At 43.1% G+C, this 14,748-nt stretch overlaps 2 protein-coding genes and 1 long non-coding RNA gene across 3 annotated transcripts in view; 2 read left to right on the top strand and 1 right to left on the bottom strand.

Annotated features, from left to right (window-relative positions):
- Positions 1-14,748, top strand: part of LOC148103302 (polymeric immunoglobulin receptor-like) — a 796,664-nt gene that overhangs the window by 148,003 nt on the left and 633,913 nt on the right. The gene's annotated exons all lie outside the window — the stretch shown is intronic.
- Positions 1-14,748, bottom strand: part of LOC118456030 (cell adhesion molecule DSCAM-like) — a 533,233-nt gene that overhangs the window by 176,606 nt on the left and 341,879 nt on the right. The window lies entirely within an intron of this gene.
- LOC148103325 (uncharacterized) lies at positions 71-8,134 on the top strand. Its single transcript, XR_015716812.1, has 3 exons — positions 71-215; positions 7,137-7,248; positions 7,983-8,134. It is a non-coding gene; the product is annotated as an uncharacterized LOC148103325 (long non-coding RNA).

The raw sequence follows: 14,748 nt of genomic DNA, 5'->3' as shown, positions 1-14,748 counted from the left end.
AGCGACTGGGTGACTTGATTCACCCGCTTCGGCTGTTATCAGTCCATACAATGGGTGTTATTAGCACAAATCAGTCCCATAGATATGGGCCATCTCCTGCTAGATTGTTCAGAAGGTTGTTATCATCCATCCAGATGGAGGATCACTAACAGGAGCGTGGGAAGACTCCAGAATCCACTCTGGCTGGAATCCGGTGGATACAGCAGTGTTTACAGGTAAGACTGTTTAAACGGACAGCATTTATAGAATGACTATTAAAAGTCAGCGAGTGTCAATAATGTTAATGTGGTTATGTTAGTAATACACCGAGTGCTAATATAACATCTTTAAGATGCATTTGTAGTTATTATTACTTAAAGTTACGGTGTAAACGTTAGCTTATATTGTAGTAAAGCTTTTACTGTTTAAAAGATGTTAGGAGAGAAATATTAGCTTCTGTCATGACTGATGAAGTTACTAGTTAATAAAGTTTCCAGTAAAGTGTTTAATCGCAGCCACAGATTGACAGCAAATATCTCAATTAGCTTCAATGCATCTGTAATAAATATGTGCAAGTTTCAGTGCTTCGTTTAAACTGTATGATACTTATACTGACCCAGGGTCAGTGTAAAATACAATCCTAGCTGTGTGAACAAAGTCTGGCTCCTTTAATCCTGCATGACAAACCTCAGGATGCAGGTTATTATTACTCTTTCCTGCTGGCACACCTGTCACACCTGAGAATCAGCTAGAAACGTACAGTGACGTGGACATCATGCAAAGACTGCCAGACTCTGTAATACTGCAAATGATCAGTGACTCAGGTTAACACTAAACTTTAAACGGTACCTCTGTGTCTCTGTGTGCTGAAAATTTAGGATTGAGTCAGGCTGCATTGACTGTGGGACTTTAATGTGTTAAAAGCAGGTTGAAGACTGCTCAGAAACATTTGAAGATTAGAATTTAGCATTATGGCTGCTGGTGGTTTGTAAAGCCTCTACTCAGCTGTATTTTTGTTACAAATTTGTGTTTGTTGTTGTTTAACACTGTCAGGGACCAAGCAGTAAAGCATAAAGGACACAGGTGTTTAATTCAAAAAGGGGGTTTTATTGACCCAAAAAATATGAAAATATATTTAACAAAGCCAAAACTTAAATAGGCAGACCAATAAAAGAGGTCAACTCAATAGACTAAACTCAAGATAATAATTAACAAAACCTCAACCAAACATAAGATAAACTGACCTGCTGAAATGACACATGGGGGAAGTTAAATACTGGTTTAGCTAAACCAAATGACAGACACGGGGGAAAACAAAATGGCTGCCATATAACCAACTAATACAAAACAATTAAACAAATATGAAACACCCCCCAGACAATGAAGCATGTGGTGCAATCCAATTAGGCTGTCAGTGGTACTTCAGGTCTCCCAGCCCTTTGCCACACCTTTTGCCAGACAGGAGGAGAAGCCAAACCCCAGGTAACGCAAACAAAGAAAGATGTATTAATATAACATAAAACAGAATTTTGACCTTGCAAGGTTAATATGTGTGCACGCCATATAAACATTGGAAGGTGTGATGGAAAAATAAATACATTTAATAAAGAAACAATATTGAACAATAGACTAGACTATTTTAAAGTAGTGACTGTAAATTAAACTAAAGTGAATCAACAGGTGGTGAGGTGTGGAGCTTACCATGTGTGGCATGCCATCACACACCTCCCCTCTTCAGAGCTCTCGCTGGAACAGCGAGAGAGATAGTCAGCAGTAAGGTTCTCCTTGCCTGGTACATGGTGGACAGTGAATCGGAATGGCTGTAAGGCCAGGTACCAGCGGGTAATTCGCCCATTTGTGTCCTTCATCTGCTCAAGTCACTGGAGTGCTTTGTGATCAGTTTCCAAGGTGAAGTCTCTTCCCAGTAGATAGTAGCGGAAGGAGTCCAGGGCCCACTTGATCGCTAAGGTCTCCTTCTCTACTGTGGAATACCAAACTTCCCGTGGAAACAGTTTCCGGCTGATGTAAGCCACTGGATGGCGGCCTTCCCTGGTTTCCTGAAGGAGGACAGCTCCCAGGCCCCGATCTGAAGCATCAGTCTGTAATATGAACGGTTCATCAAAGTTGGGACTGTACAAAACCGGTTGCTTACTTAGTGACTGTTGGATGTCATGAAATGCTGCCACTGCCTCCTCTGTCCACTGAATGTGATTGGGGGAACGTGATTCCGTCAGGTCTGTGAGCAGAGCTGCCCTGTTGGAGAACTGAGGGATGAAACGACGGTAGAAACCTGCCATGCCCAAAAAGGATCTCAGCTGCTTCCTTGTTTGGGGCAGGGGGGATGATTCCATGGCCTCGATTTTGCTGACCTGTTGCCTGATAACCCCCTTGCCAATGACATGGCCCAGGTATTCTTTCTCAGCAGCGGCGAAAACACACTTTGACGTATTCACCGTCAACTCAGCTGAGTGCAAGTGGTCCAGAACAGTTCGCAGGTGTTCCACATGCTCCCCCCAGGTGTTGCTGTGGATAACAATATCATCCAAGTAAGCAGCAGCAAAGTCAGAGCAGTCATGTAATACCTGATCCATTAGCCGTTGGAAAGTTGCTGGAGCTCCATGTAATCCAAATGGCAAGACTGTAAATTGGAAAACCCCCATGGTGTTCTGAATGCTGTGAACTCTCTGGACCGTTGAGTGAGTGGGACCTGCCAGTAACCCTTACACAGATCTATTGTGGTCAGGTACCTTGCTTTTCCCAGACGTTCAAGTAGATCATCAATTCTTGGTGTTGGGCAGGAGTCAAACATGGATATGGAGTTCAGGTACCTGAAATCAATGCAGAACCTAATACTCTCATCCTTTTTGGGTACCAAGACCATAGGGTTGCACCACTCGCTCTTAGATCTTTCAATGATCCCTAGGGATAGCATCAAATTGATTTCCTTCTTCAATGAAGGCAGCAGACGTTCTGGGATCCTGTAACTCAATCGTCTCACAGAGGCACCTTCTCGTACCACAATATAATGTTCGACAATGTCAGTTCTCCCTGGATTCTCTTGAAAGACTGCTGATTTACACATTTCTCTCACCTGCTGCTGCTTGTCCTCTGGGAGATGGCTGAGATCATAATCTAGAGAGCCAGCAGGTGGTAGATATTGCTCATTTGCCTTATCTTCTTCAGGCACTCACCGTATGAGCATTGCATCCGCCTTGTGTTCAATATGCACCACCCACTCCTTCAGAAGGTTTATATGCAAGACCTTGCTGGAGCGCAACTGCCCTGGGGTGGACACCTCATATGTGGTGGGTCCCAGCTTCCTCATAACTTCAAATGGCCCCTGCCACTTTGCCAGCAATTTGTTGTTGTCACTGGGGAGGAGCACGAGCACCTTTTGTCCTGGCTCAAACGAACGCTGACAAGCAGATTTATCATACCAAGACTTCTGCTGCTGGACCTCCACCATATGTGATTGAGCAAGTTCACTCATTTTCTCTAACCGTTCTCTCATCTGAATGACATAAGACAAAATGTTATTGGGTCCCTCCTCCGCCTTGTCTCCCTCCCAGATCTCCTTTAACAGAGTTAGAGGGCCACGAACCTCATAATCATACAACAACTCAAAAGGGGAAAAACCTGTGGAGGCTTGGGGGACTTCTCTATAAGCAAAAAGTAGATATGGCAGCCATTGATCCCAATCATTACCACTGTTGTTGACAAACTTTCTGAGCATCTGTTTCAATGTCTGGTTAAAGCGTTCTGTCAGCCCATCAGTTTGAGGGTGGTATGGTGAAGCTCTCAGACTCCGGATACCCAACAACTGATAAACTTGCTTTAACAAAGTAGACATGAAGTTAGTGCCTTGATCAGTTAGTATTTCTCGTGGAAACCCAACTCTTGCAAAGAACTGCGCTAAACAAAATGCAATGGGCTTGGCCTTTATAGATTTTAAAGGGAACACCTCAGGATATTTTGTGGCATAATCTGTTACAACAAGCATGTGACGATTTCCTGCTTTGCTCCTCTCAACAGGCCCTACAATATCCATTCCAAGACGCTCAAAAGGAGTGCCGATGACAGGGAGAGGTTGGAGTGGAGCTCTATGGGGGATTTTGGCAGATGTTATCTGACACTGTGGGCAACTTTTACAAAACTGAGTGACATCTTTGCTAAGACCAGGCCAGTAGAAATGATGTTTGATGCGAGCTGTGGTCTTGTGTTTACCAAGGTGGCCAGCCCACGGAATAGAATGCCCCAAGGTGAGAATGGCGTTTCTCACCTTCTGGGGAACCACCAGCTGCAGCACCGACCCCTGCTGACGATAGAGAATGTCATTTTGCAAGATGTACTCGATGTACTCACTGTTGAGAACCTGTTCCACTCCAGGTTTCTTTTCTTTGGCCTTCTGGAAAAGAGATATTAAAGATTGATCAGATTTTTGGAGTTCAGCAATTTCAGTTGGAATAGTAAACCCTAGGGGTGACGATGTTGGCTCAGCGTCTGTTAGTGTCTGCACAGGTGAAAATTGGAATTTCTCCTGCCTTCTTTGTCTGCGGGTCTTCCGTGGCTTCACCACAGTTGGTTCAAACTCCTCATCAAAGAAAGGCATGACACTCAGGGTCTCAGAGTAGGTACTGACTTGCTTAGCCTGAGCTCTGGTAACGGCTACATTGCACTCCTCAGTCTGCTCAGACTCCAACAAATCAAAAAGCACAGGAAGGTCACGCCCTAACATGGCAGAGTAAGGCAAACTGCTCACAACACCCACATTCAGCAGATACATCTGGTCCTGAACTTTAATGTAGATGTCAGCTGTCGGATATCTTTTCTCATCTCCATGGACACAACAGATTGAAATTGTATCACTGGTGCGAACAATATTAGGTGGGGCAAAATCTGAGTGAATAAGGGACCGAGTCAAGAAGGGCATTGAGTAGAACCCCATTCACTTCAATCTGACTCATTTTGATGGATTTGTCACTCTCCTGCTCAGGATCAACATTAGAACGAGGGGCAAAGCACATTTGTACCATTTTAGCAGAATTTCTTGGGCACATAGGTTTCGTATGGCCCTCTAATCCACAAAGATAACAAATGAGCTTCTTACCGGAGGCCTTTGGTGGTCTAGTGGTAGACTGAGGGGTCTTACTGGTGCTTGTATTTGCTGAATCCAGATGGTTTTGCTGAGGTATCTTCCGAGTGTCCCTCGATGCCTTCCATGCATTATGGCTCCATGCTTGCCCCTTCTTTCTGGCAGCAACAAAAACATCAGCTAACCAAGCCGCTTCCATTGCTTAGCCAGGGTTATGTTCTCTGATCCAAACCTGAAGCTCAGGAGATAACATTCTGAGAAACTGCTCCAAGATTATAGTTTCACCAATGTCATGACTAGTTTTACCCTTTGGCTGGATCCATTTCCCATAAAGCTCCTTCAGTCTCGCATATAGCTCACGAGGGCTTTCATCTGGTTGAACGTCCAGGGATCTGAATCTTTGCCTATATGTTTCAGGGTTAATGTCATATTTTGACAGAATAGCTGATTTCACTTTATCATAGTCTAATGAATCATCAATGTCCATGTGAACATAGGCACCTCTAGCTTTACCAGTAAGCAAGGGTATCAAACGAAAAACCCAATCTGATTTCTGCCATCGATAAGCTGTAGCCATACGTTCAAATGTGATCAGGAAATGTTCTATATCATCAGCTTCAGTTAATCTTTCCAATCTGCCCTCTATTTGTAGGGGAAACTGAAATGCTGGTGAAATGGCTGGATTGGAATTAGTCATAACTGGTTCAGCCTGGGCCTGCTGAGCAGAGGAAGAAGGATGAATATCAGACTCTAATGGTTCAGAGCAAGCCTCTGCAGAATCTGATGGTGATGTTCTGACTTGAATTTCTGACTGCAGAAGTCTAAACTGATGTTGAAGGGCTCTAAATCGCTGTTCTTGTCGTGCATTTAACTCACTCTGTTTTGCATCCCGGACGTCCTGTTGTCCCATGTGAGCATGTAGCATATTGACTAGGTCAGACAAAGTAGGCTCTTTTTCCACTCTCTCCACAACTTCAGTGACTCCTGATGCTCCATTTTCCTCCTCATCACAGGTTTGGTGAGCAGATCCCTTTTTCTTTTCATTCTTGCCACCACGATGCATTCTTCTTCCTCATGGGGAAAAACAGAAGAAAGAAAAAAAAGAAAAAGGACCTGTGTCCAATACTGGATGATCCCACTGCTGCCACCAATTGTCAGGGACCAAGCAGTAAAGCATAAAGGACACAGGTGTATGAAAATATATTTAACAAAGCCAAAACATAAATAGGCAGACCAATAAAAGAGGTCAACTCAATAGACTAAACTCAAGATAATAATTAACAAAACCTCAACCAAACATAAGATAAACTGACCTGCTGAAATGACACATGGGGGAAGTTAAATACTGGTTTAGCTAAACCAAATGACAGACACGGGGGAAAACAAAATGGCTGCCATATAACCAACTAATACAAAACAATTAAACAAATATGAAACACTCCCCAGACAATGAAGCATGTGGTGCAATCCAATTAGGCTGTCAGTGGTACTTCAGGTCTCCCAGCCCTTTGCCACACCTTTTGCCAGACAGGAGGAGAAGCCAACTCCCAGGTAACGCAAACAAAGAAAGATGTATTAATATAATATAAAACAGAACTTTGACCTTGCAAGGTTAATATGTGTGCACGCCATATAAACATTGGAAGGTGTGATGGAAAAATAAATACATTTAATAAAAAAACAATATTGAACAATAGACTAGACTATTTTAAAGTAGTGACTGTAAATTAAACTAAAGTGAATCAATGGGTGGTGAGGTGTGGAGCTTACCATGTGTGGCATGCCATCACAAACACAGATTTCAGAAGAGCAAAGATGCTTAATAGTTTAACTAGATTGGAAATCAAAAAAATCCAGATTCTTCTTCCACAGAAGTTTCATCTGTCAGTGTGGGTCTGCTGAGTCACCTGAAGAACTCATTTCATTCACATGATGTTCATTTACAGAAATGTTTCACAGGAACTGATTCCTCCCATGAGGGTGAACAAGTGTGTTTCCATAGATTACCTCTGTATGAATGTACTTCTTAAATGAAGGCAAGTGTTTGTCCTGTTTTGTTCCTCAGGTACAGTACGTGATATTAAGGGCAGGCGGTCAACACTGGGGGAAGACAAGAAGCAGACGTACTTCCAAGAGGGAGCTGCAGTGAGGACACAGCCAGGTCACTGAGGTCAGAGGTCAGAATCTGAAAAAGTTCAGGTTTATATTTTAGGAGTTATAAAAAAATCAAAATGTTTTTATAAAGAAACCTTTCAATAATAGTCATAATTATGATTACTATTAGAAATATCAAACATTTAAGTGGATTTTCGGTTACACATATTGTGTTAGCCCTGCGATAAACTGGAAGCCTGTCCTGTCTTTGTCCTGTCTCAGCTGGGATAGGCTTCATCCTCCAGCAACCCTGAATTGGATACATTGTATTCCAATTATGTAATCTGATCATTTACAAACTCAAGGTATCTAATCAAAATGTAAGTAATAATTATAAAATGGGAAAGCAGAAATAAGTGTGACATGAATGTAAATGTGTTAGCTGACATAGAGGACAGCTACATGCAGTCTGAAAAACCTTTGTTGTCAAGTTTGCAGGTCTATCAGCACGAGACATTCTTACATAGAAGAGTCTGTTAAAGTCTCTAACTCAGTGAAGCATTATCGGTCCAGTGGTCTGTTTGGATAAATATAATAAGTTGATGTATGTCCATTTATTGACACAATTTCTTAAGTGCTTATCCAGTTCAGGATCACAGTGGAGCTGCAGCTGGATATGTTCAGTAAAAAAAACCTTACAAAAGTTAACAATAAACCTGCATTTATGTACGTTGTTGTCCACAGGATGAGAAAATCAAACTAGGAGACTGTGGAACATGTTAATAAATGTTTGTGTTTATCCCTGTGTCTTTCACAGGAGGCGCTGGAAGGTTTCCCTAATAGTTCCTGGTGAATCAAAGCAGAACCATAAAGGTTGCTGGATTGCATGATGGCCTTACCCCTGAGCAGTCATCCTGTTAAAGGAGGAACCAGTTAGAAGCTGTTTTCAAAGTAGCTGAGCAGATTTCATCTCAAGTAAGCAATTAACTGTTTGTTCATCTGTTCTGCCACTTAAAGGACATTTAAGAACGTCTTTTGAGTGTCCAGTTGAATTTATTCTACTGGCTCTCGTGGTCATTTGTGATTATGGACATATTTTTCATGTTCATCCAGCTATTTAGTAAATTCTATCTATTTAGTAATATCTGTCAGCTATAAAATGTAATATAAGTATAAAAATATCTAAATATCTCCTGCCCTGTTATCGTGTTACATTAGCATTCCTCACATATCAATGAGATGCTGTACAGTACAATCCTACTGACACAGCAGAGGGATAATGACGGCTATTCAACATCGTTACACGACACATTCGAGCTGCATGATGCAGACAAAGTGACTAAATCATCTTTTTTGTGTCTTATTGTCTTCAAACCAGCAGACAAAGCTGATGGCAGAAGATGTCGGAGAAGAACTTCAGGCCATGTACTGAAAAGGTATTTTTTTCTTGTTATCAAAAGACATTTGGAGTGACGGCTTCTACAACTGGTTGTGCTGAAGTAAAGCTTACAGTTTAAGAAATCACAGTGTTGATATTCAGCACAAAGAGAAAAGCTCATTTGTTTGAATTTATTTACAATCATAGTTTTTTATAAATTCTGACTGTAAACAGCTTTTACAGCTTTGATATTGTTTGACACTATATATCAGGTTTAATTTAAAGGTTTCTGTGTCCCAATGAGCCATTTCCACTGACCAGTGTTTCAGTTTAACTGTAACACATTCATTATTTAGTTCAAACATTTCTAAGAGACATAACTGAATGTAAAAATGGCAGCCCTCAGGCCATGTTTAATTGATAGAGATATATGCATGCATTATGAAATTTATGTATCCCAGATAATTGTTATTCATCAAGTCATGGCAGACCCACCCCTTCCTCCCAAGTTAACTACAACCCAAAAGAACTAGTGGGGCTATTTACACACTCACAACCAGTGTGGGGTAAAAAGAGCCACCAAAAAGCTGTCAGCCTGCACAGATACAGATGTGCTATAAGAGCTAGAAGCTCTGCTTACGGTGAAACTTTCTAAGCCTAACAGGGGACAGGTACTCCTGCCCAAATAACATGATATAACCCCACATACAGCCCAGCCATAAAATGAACCAAGTCATTTAGTTAAAGACAGCATGGGACCAAATGCATATAACCATCCTGCACCAACCTGGCATTTCTTCCTCCTGACCACTGTCAAGTGTTCAAGATGGCGCCAGTGCTAGGGAGGGGCATCCTCCCCTCCCTTCTTTTCCTCCCCATCCCTGGCTACCTCCCTCTTCCCGCTCCAACACACCCACCCACACAGGTAGGGCCTTGGGGTGCGGATGTGTCACAACGGGGACGTAGGGGAGACATTCCCCTCCCCCCCGTCCCCGTCCCCTTCTGGCCACCTGTGCCTCAATTTTATCTCACAACTTAGACATCCACATTACTTACACTCTCATAACACACACACACACACACATATATATATATATATATATATATATATATATATATATATATATATATATATATATATATATATATATATATATATATATATATATATATATATATATATATATATATAGGGCCTTGAGGGTGGGCACGTTAACGGCGTCCAGTGGACGGTCTGTGTATTCAAACCTACCTCTGGCGCCGGTGCCCAACTCTCAATTTTGAATCCATGTAGACATTGAGGGTTCTCGGGAGGGGCCGTGCTAACACCTGCTGCTCTCTGGCAGCAGCACCATGCAGGAGGGAGGTCTGGGGTCTTCACACACCCCCATTCTCTACTAGCCATCGGGGCGGGGGGGCTGGGAGGAGATGTTGGCTGTCCGATTGAGCCTGGGATGGTCTGCTTGCCTCCACCCCGGGGCGAAGGGTAACATCTCTTGGGTCTGGGTGCCGTTTCCCCTCTGGGGGCGAGGATATAGAGTATGTTTGGGGAGTGTGATTGTGTGTACATGTCCATTTATGTCTATCCCTACGTTGGGTGAGTGCTGAGTGTTTGTATATGTGTGCATGAGGGTGGGAATGCATGTTTGTGTCTGTGTGTGCCTGTTTGTCTGTGTCTATATGTCAGGTCGGGTCTTAGACTCCACCTCTCTGGGAACTCCCAGGCCCTCCAAAGTGTGGAGGACTATCTCCCCTCACCACACTCCCTGCCAGTTGCAGATGCCCTCAGGGGTCTGTGCATTGGTGGTTCTTGGTGTCCGGGGCTGGGCGCTCAGGTATGTACCAGCTCACTCCCAGTGGCTACTTGGCGGGGACTGGCGCCTGTTGCTCGGTCAGGCCTCTTCTGGGGCGCGGGGGACCCTCGGGCCTCCGGCCTCTGGGCCTGCGGCTCAGTTCAATCTGGCACAGCTGGCTTCCAGCAGAGCCGGCGGGCACGCCGGTGCAGCCCCCTCTAGCTTCTGCTCGGTGGCTACTGGGTGACCCCTCGTCTGGGGATCCTCAGCCCTTCCCATGAGGGTGGCACGGATGCCCCTCCGGTGGTCCTCCTTGGGCTCTCGCACTCTGGGGCCTCTGGATGTCTGGGGCCTGGATCTCCTCCATGCCTGCTTCATGCCCTGGGGGACAGGGCTATGGCTCCCTACATCCTCTTGCAGAGCATTACATGGGGAAACCATTTGAATACAAGCGCGCTGATCCACACAGGTGTGCACACGGGTGTTCACTGTTCGTAGACTTAAATCACACCTTTCTTGGCTGCTGCTTCAAAGCACATTGTGCGCTGTCTGTCCTGCGTGCTGCACAACAACATTCAATATTTAGTATTTACTGCTGTTTACACTTAGCTAGATTAATGCGATGGTGTTGTGTTTAGTATGTTGCTTTGGTTTTTTTTTTGCTTGTGTTCTATTCTTTCTCTCTCAACAGGTGATCCAGGAGATTTTTTTCCCCCTTTCTCACTGTCCCTCTCCCCTTCTGCTTTTCTTTTCCTTCCTCTTTCTTTCTTCCTTTCCTATCCCTCACTCATGTCTGTCCCGTCTGTAACAACTGAAAATAAAATAAAATAAATAATAAAAACAAAGGTCAATCAAATGGACCAATACTGCAATGCCATGATGATCCATTTGGCAAAATAAATCCATTGGGTATCCTTGTTGGTCTTCAGACAACAATTCTGACGGCTAAAGAACCAAATGGGACAGGCAAAAAAAAAAAAGAAAAAAAGATGGTACCAGTGTGTACGGCCTGCCGTCTGACTCTGCTTGTACTAGTGTTTTATTTTTACTTTATTTTTAAAACAGGCTAACTCTCTGCTTGTATATGATCGCTAAATGCTGCTAGCTTTAAGATCCTCTCAGTTAAAAACTCTGTATTGCAATCGTGGATATCAGGGAACCTTCTCCCAACCGCTCCTGTCAGGAGTTCTAGCTTGTCTCCGCTGTGTTCCGGCGCTACCTCAACTGTGAGGGCGCCGTAGACGCCATGGGAAATGCAGTGGCTTATTGGTGAGAATCAAGGCTACCTGGACACGATTTCGAAAAATACCTCACCCTATCCCGACTGGATTCGACTGCATCAACTACTGACACTCTCTGGACGTGGCTTACATTTGCCTGACACCTGTTGTCGGGCTTACGACAATAACCCCGCGCCAGCGTCCCCCCCGTCTTCGCTCAGGTGGAGTAAACCCTCAGAACCTACGGCCGATAGGTCGGGCACCCGCTTCGGCCGTTGAACCACCGGTACCATTAAGATTAAGTCTTGTTAATGCTCGATCGCTAGCAAACAAAACTTTTATTCTTAAGGACTTCTTTACTGATCGGGGACTGGATCTAATGCTTATAACGGAGACTTGGCAGAGAGTCGGTGAGTCCAGCTGTTTTACTGAACTTTTACCGTCTGACTGTGAATATCTTAATGTGCTGAGGATGTCTGGGCGTGGTGGTGGAATGGCGGCTGTTTTCAGGAAGAAGCTGTCTTGCAAACAACTGTTGGATTATAATATTATTTTATGCCATGTTAGACCCCTAATTAAAGATTGTGAATTATTATGTAGTTTTAGTTTGCATTATTCTCCTGAATTAGAAGAAGGTGATAACTATTACATTTGTTAAACTGATTTACATTACATTAGACTGCTGATTTATTGTGAATGAATGATATTGTTTCATGATGCATTATACGGCTGAGTTATAAGAAATACTGTTTGCAGAAAGTCATCGCCTTATTTGTCTGATTGGAAGAGAACAGAGCATACTGCCCCATCTCAGCAGGAGCAGATAAACAGGGAGCCAAGGTCCTAGCTTAGGCGCTGTGTGAGAGAAAGAATGTGAATGTTTAGGCTTTTATGATTAGGTGGGGGCCACTAGAGGCTATAAGAGTTTGATCAAGGCTCCACCATTTTGAGATCTGATGCTGTCTGCTGTATGGTGTCCATCTCCCACGCGTGTGTTCATTAAATCATCGTTTGACTCAACCCGGCCGGACCAGTGTGGTTATTTTGGTTTTCCTCTTGTATCCATCCCCAATATTTGAATCCGTAACAGTTTTGGGGGCTCGTCCTGTGGTATTGGGGTGGAAGTTTAGGATGCTTGGACGCTCCGAGGTGGTCAGACCGGCAGACATTATCCGGCAATCAAACTGAGTGGACAGGCGCCTTTATAAAAGAGGTAGGCACAGGCCTGTTGATTTTATCCAAAGTGTGCTGAATTGGACGATAACATTAAATGTCTATTCAGTAAAAGTTGCCGGTGAGTGTCTGTTTTGATTTTGATGAAAAAATCTCATGAGATTTGAAAGTTGAAGTTTATAAGTTACAATACTGGGTTTGAGTCCCAAGATAAAGGAAAATAATACTGGGTTAGAGTCCCAGGTAGTTTGATAGGTAATTGGTCATTTTGTGAGTTAGAGTCTCCATTGGTCTAAAGATTGCACCTGTGTTGGTCATGTTGTGAGTTAGAGTCTCCATTGTCCATAACGTTGCATCTGCTTCAGTCATACTCTTGTTTTGGAGTGTTGACTGTTGTTTCAAAGTATTATAAATTATCTAACGACGATAGCCAAGAGGCGCATAGCCCGGAGGTTACGCTCCCTCCTGGCCGCGGACGCGCGACCTTGACCTGTCGGCGAACAGGGTTAGTTCAGTTTGGCTTGACTGTGGGGTACAGGGCATCCTGGAATAAGCTAAGAGTTAGTCTCCTTACCGTGTTGAACGGTATCTGCGCTTTTTTTGGACACTATAAATTGAGTTAGGGATTTTAGAGATGAGGCCAGATACAGTTAGAGTCTGATACTGGTTAATTGATTACAAAAAAGTTGGACTTTCTTCGGTTGGACCCGTTATCTTAAATTTGTCAAAATTGTTAGGCGCTAAAACTTTCAGGCCTGAGAGTGATTGTAAATATAAGACGTCTTTGTAATAAAATAATAGAGTTGGGTGTGAAATGGAGAGAAAGGCTGTGTGTGACGACAGCGCGCTGCAGCGCTGCAAGCTATTTTTAGACGGTGTGTGAACATGCAAATCAGGTGGCTGCTGTGAAGGCCACAGAGGACTTCCTGTTTAGCGTGTTATTGAGTTTTATAAGTATGATTTGCAAACAATGATACATGCCTGTAATTAAAACGCTGATTTTGCTCATTATAATATTACAAATAAAGTTTTGAATGACTACGGTGAATGTTTGATGTTTGGCTGGGTTTTGATATAGGAGAGACGGCTTTGCAGCTGCTGGGGGTGAGTGACTGGAAATCTGCATGGCCATAAAAGGCAACTGCCTGACTGTGTGAACTATGCACCAAGAGAGAGAGTAAAATCTAGGCAGATGAACCAAATGGATGTTTTAAGAAAAATAGTAAATGAATGTTTTAGTCTCTTAATACAGGTGGATTTCTCTCAACCTGGAAACCTGAGTACAGCGGCAATAGGATAGATTAACAAAATTGGGACGACAGACAGGCCAAGCTCTGGCTCAAAATTTTACAGCTTGACCTCTCACTTTGTCCCCACCCGAAAAAGAAGCTTAAAGGACATCTTCTCCTCCAGTTATCGGTTACCATCACTGGAAATTTTCAGGGAAGTTTTTTGCTGAATTGTTTTTGGCACCATGTGTCCCTGAATCTCACAAGCATGCTCTAATTCCTGGCTGAAGACATGGAATGCTGTTATTTAAGGTGGGAAATCAAAATTTGGGAAACAAAATTAAAAACACACAATTAGAGAGATGCCTTGTTTGAGAAAAAGTTAAAATAACCCACCCACAAACGCACACACACGCAATGAAGAAACAGCTGAAATTCATGAACACGTGAAAATTTTCTAGCAAATTAAAGCAGCGAAACTTAACATACACCTGTTGTTAAATGATAAAGTTTATCCACTACTAACAAATAAACTCTCTGGGTTGCAGGACAACAACTTAACTTCAAAAAGAAAGACACTGGTATGACCAACCAGTGATGAAACAACAAATTTAGTGGTTAAAAGAGTCAAACTGTGACATGTTTTCTTCTGATTGATTAATACAAGTGATCACTGAATGAAAGAAAATTCCTTTTTTGGGCTTTTAAACATGATCTTAAGAATTTTAACATGTACCTGTGTTGTCCTGTCAACTTGGTAGGTTATGACTTGATTATACAGTGAGAAAAA

Source organism: Neolamprologus brichardi, chromosome 3 (assembly GCF_056152115.1).
Source record: "Neolamprologus brichardi isolate AB-2024 chromosome 3, ASM5615211v1, whole genome shotgun sequence".
Taxonomy (NCBI): domain Eukaryota; kingdom Metazoa; phylum Chordata; class Actinopteri; order Cichliformes; family Cichlidae; genus Neolamprologus; species Neolamprologus brichardi.
This window is presented reverse-complemented; position numbering and strand designations above follow the sequence as displayed.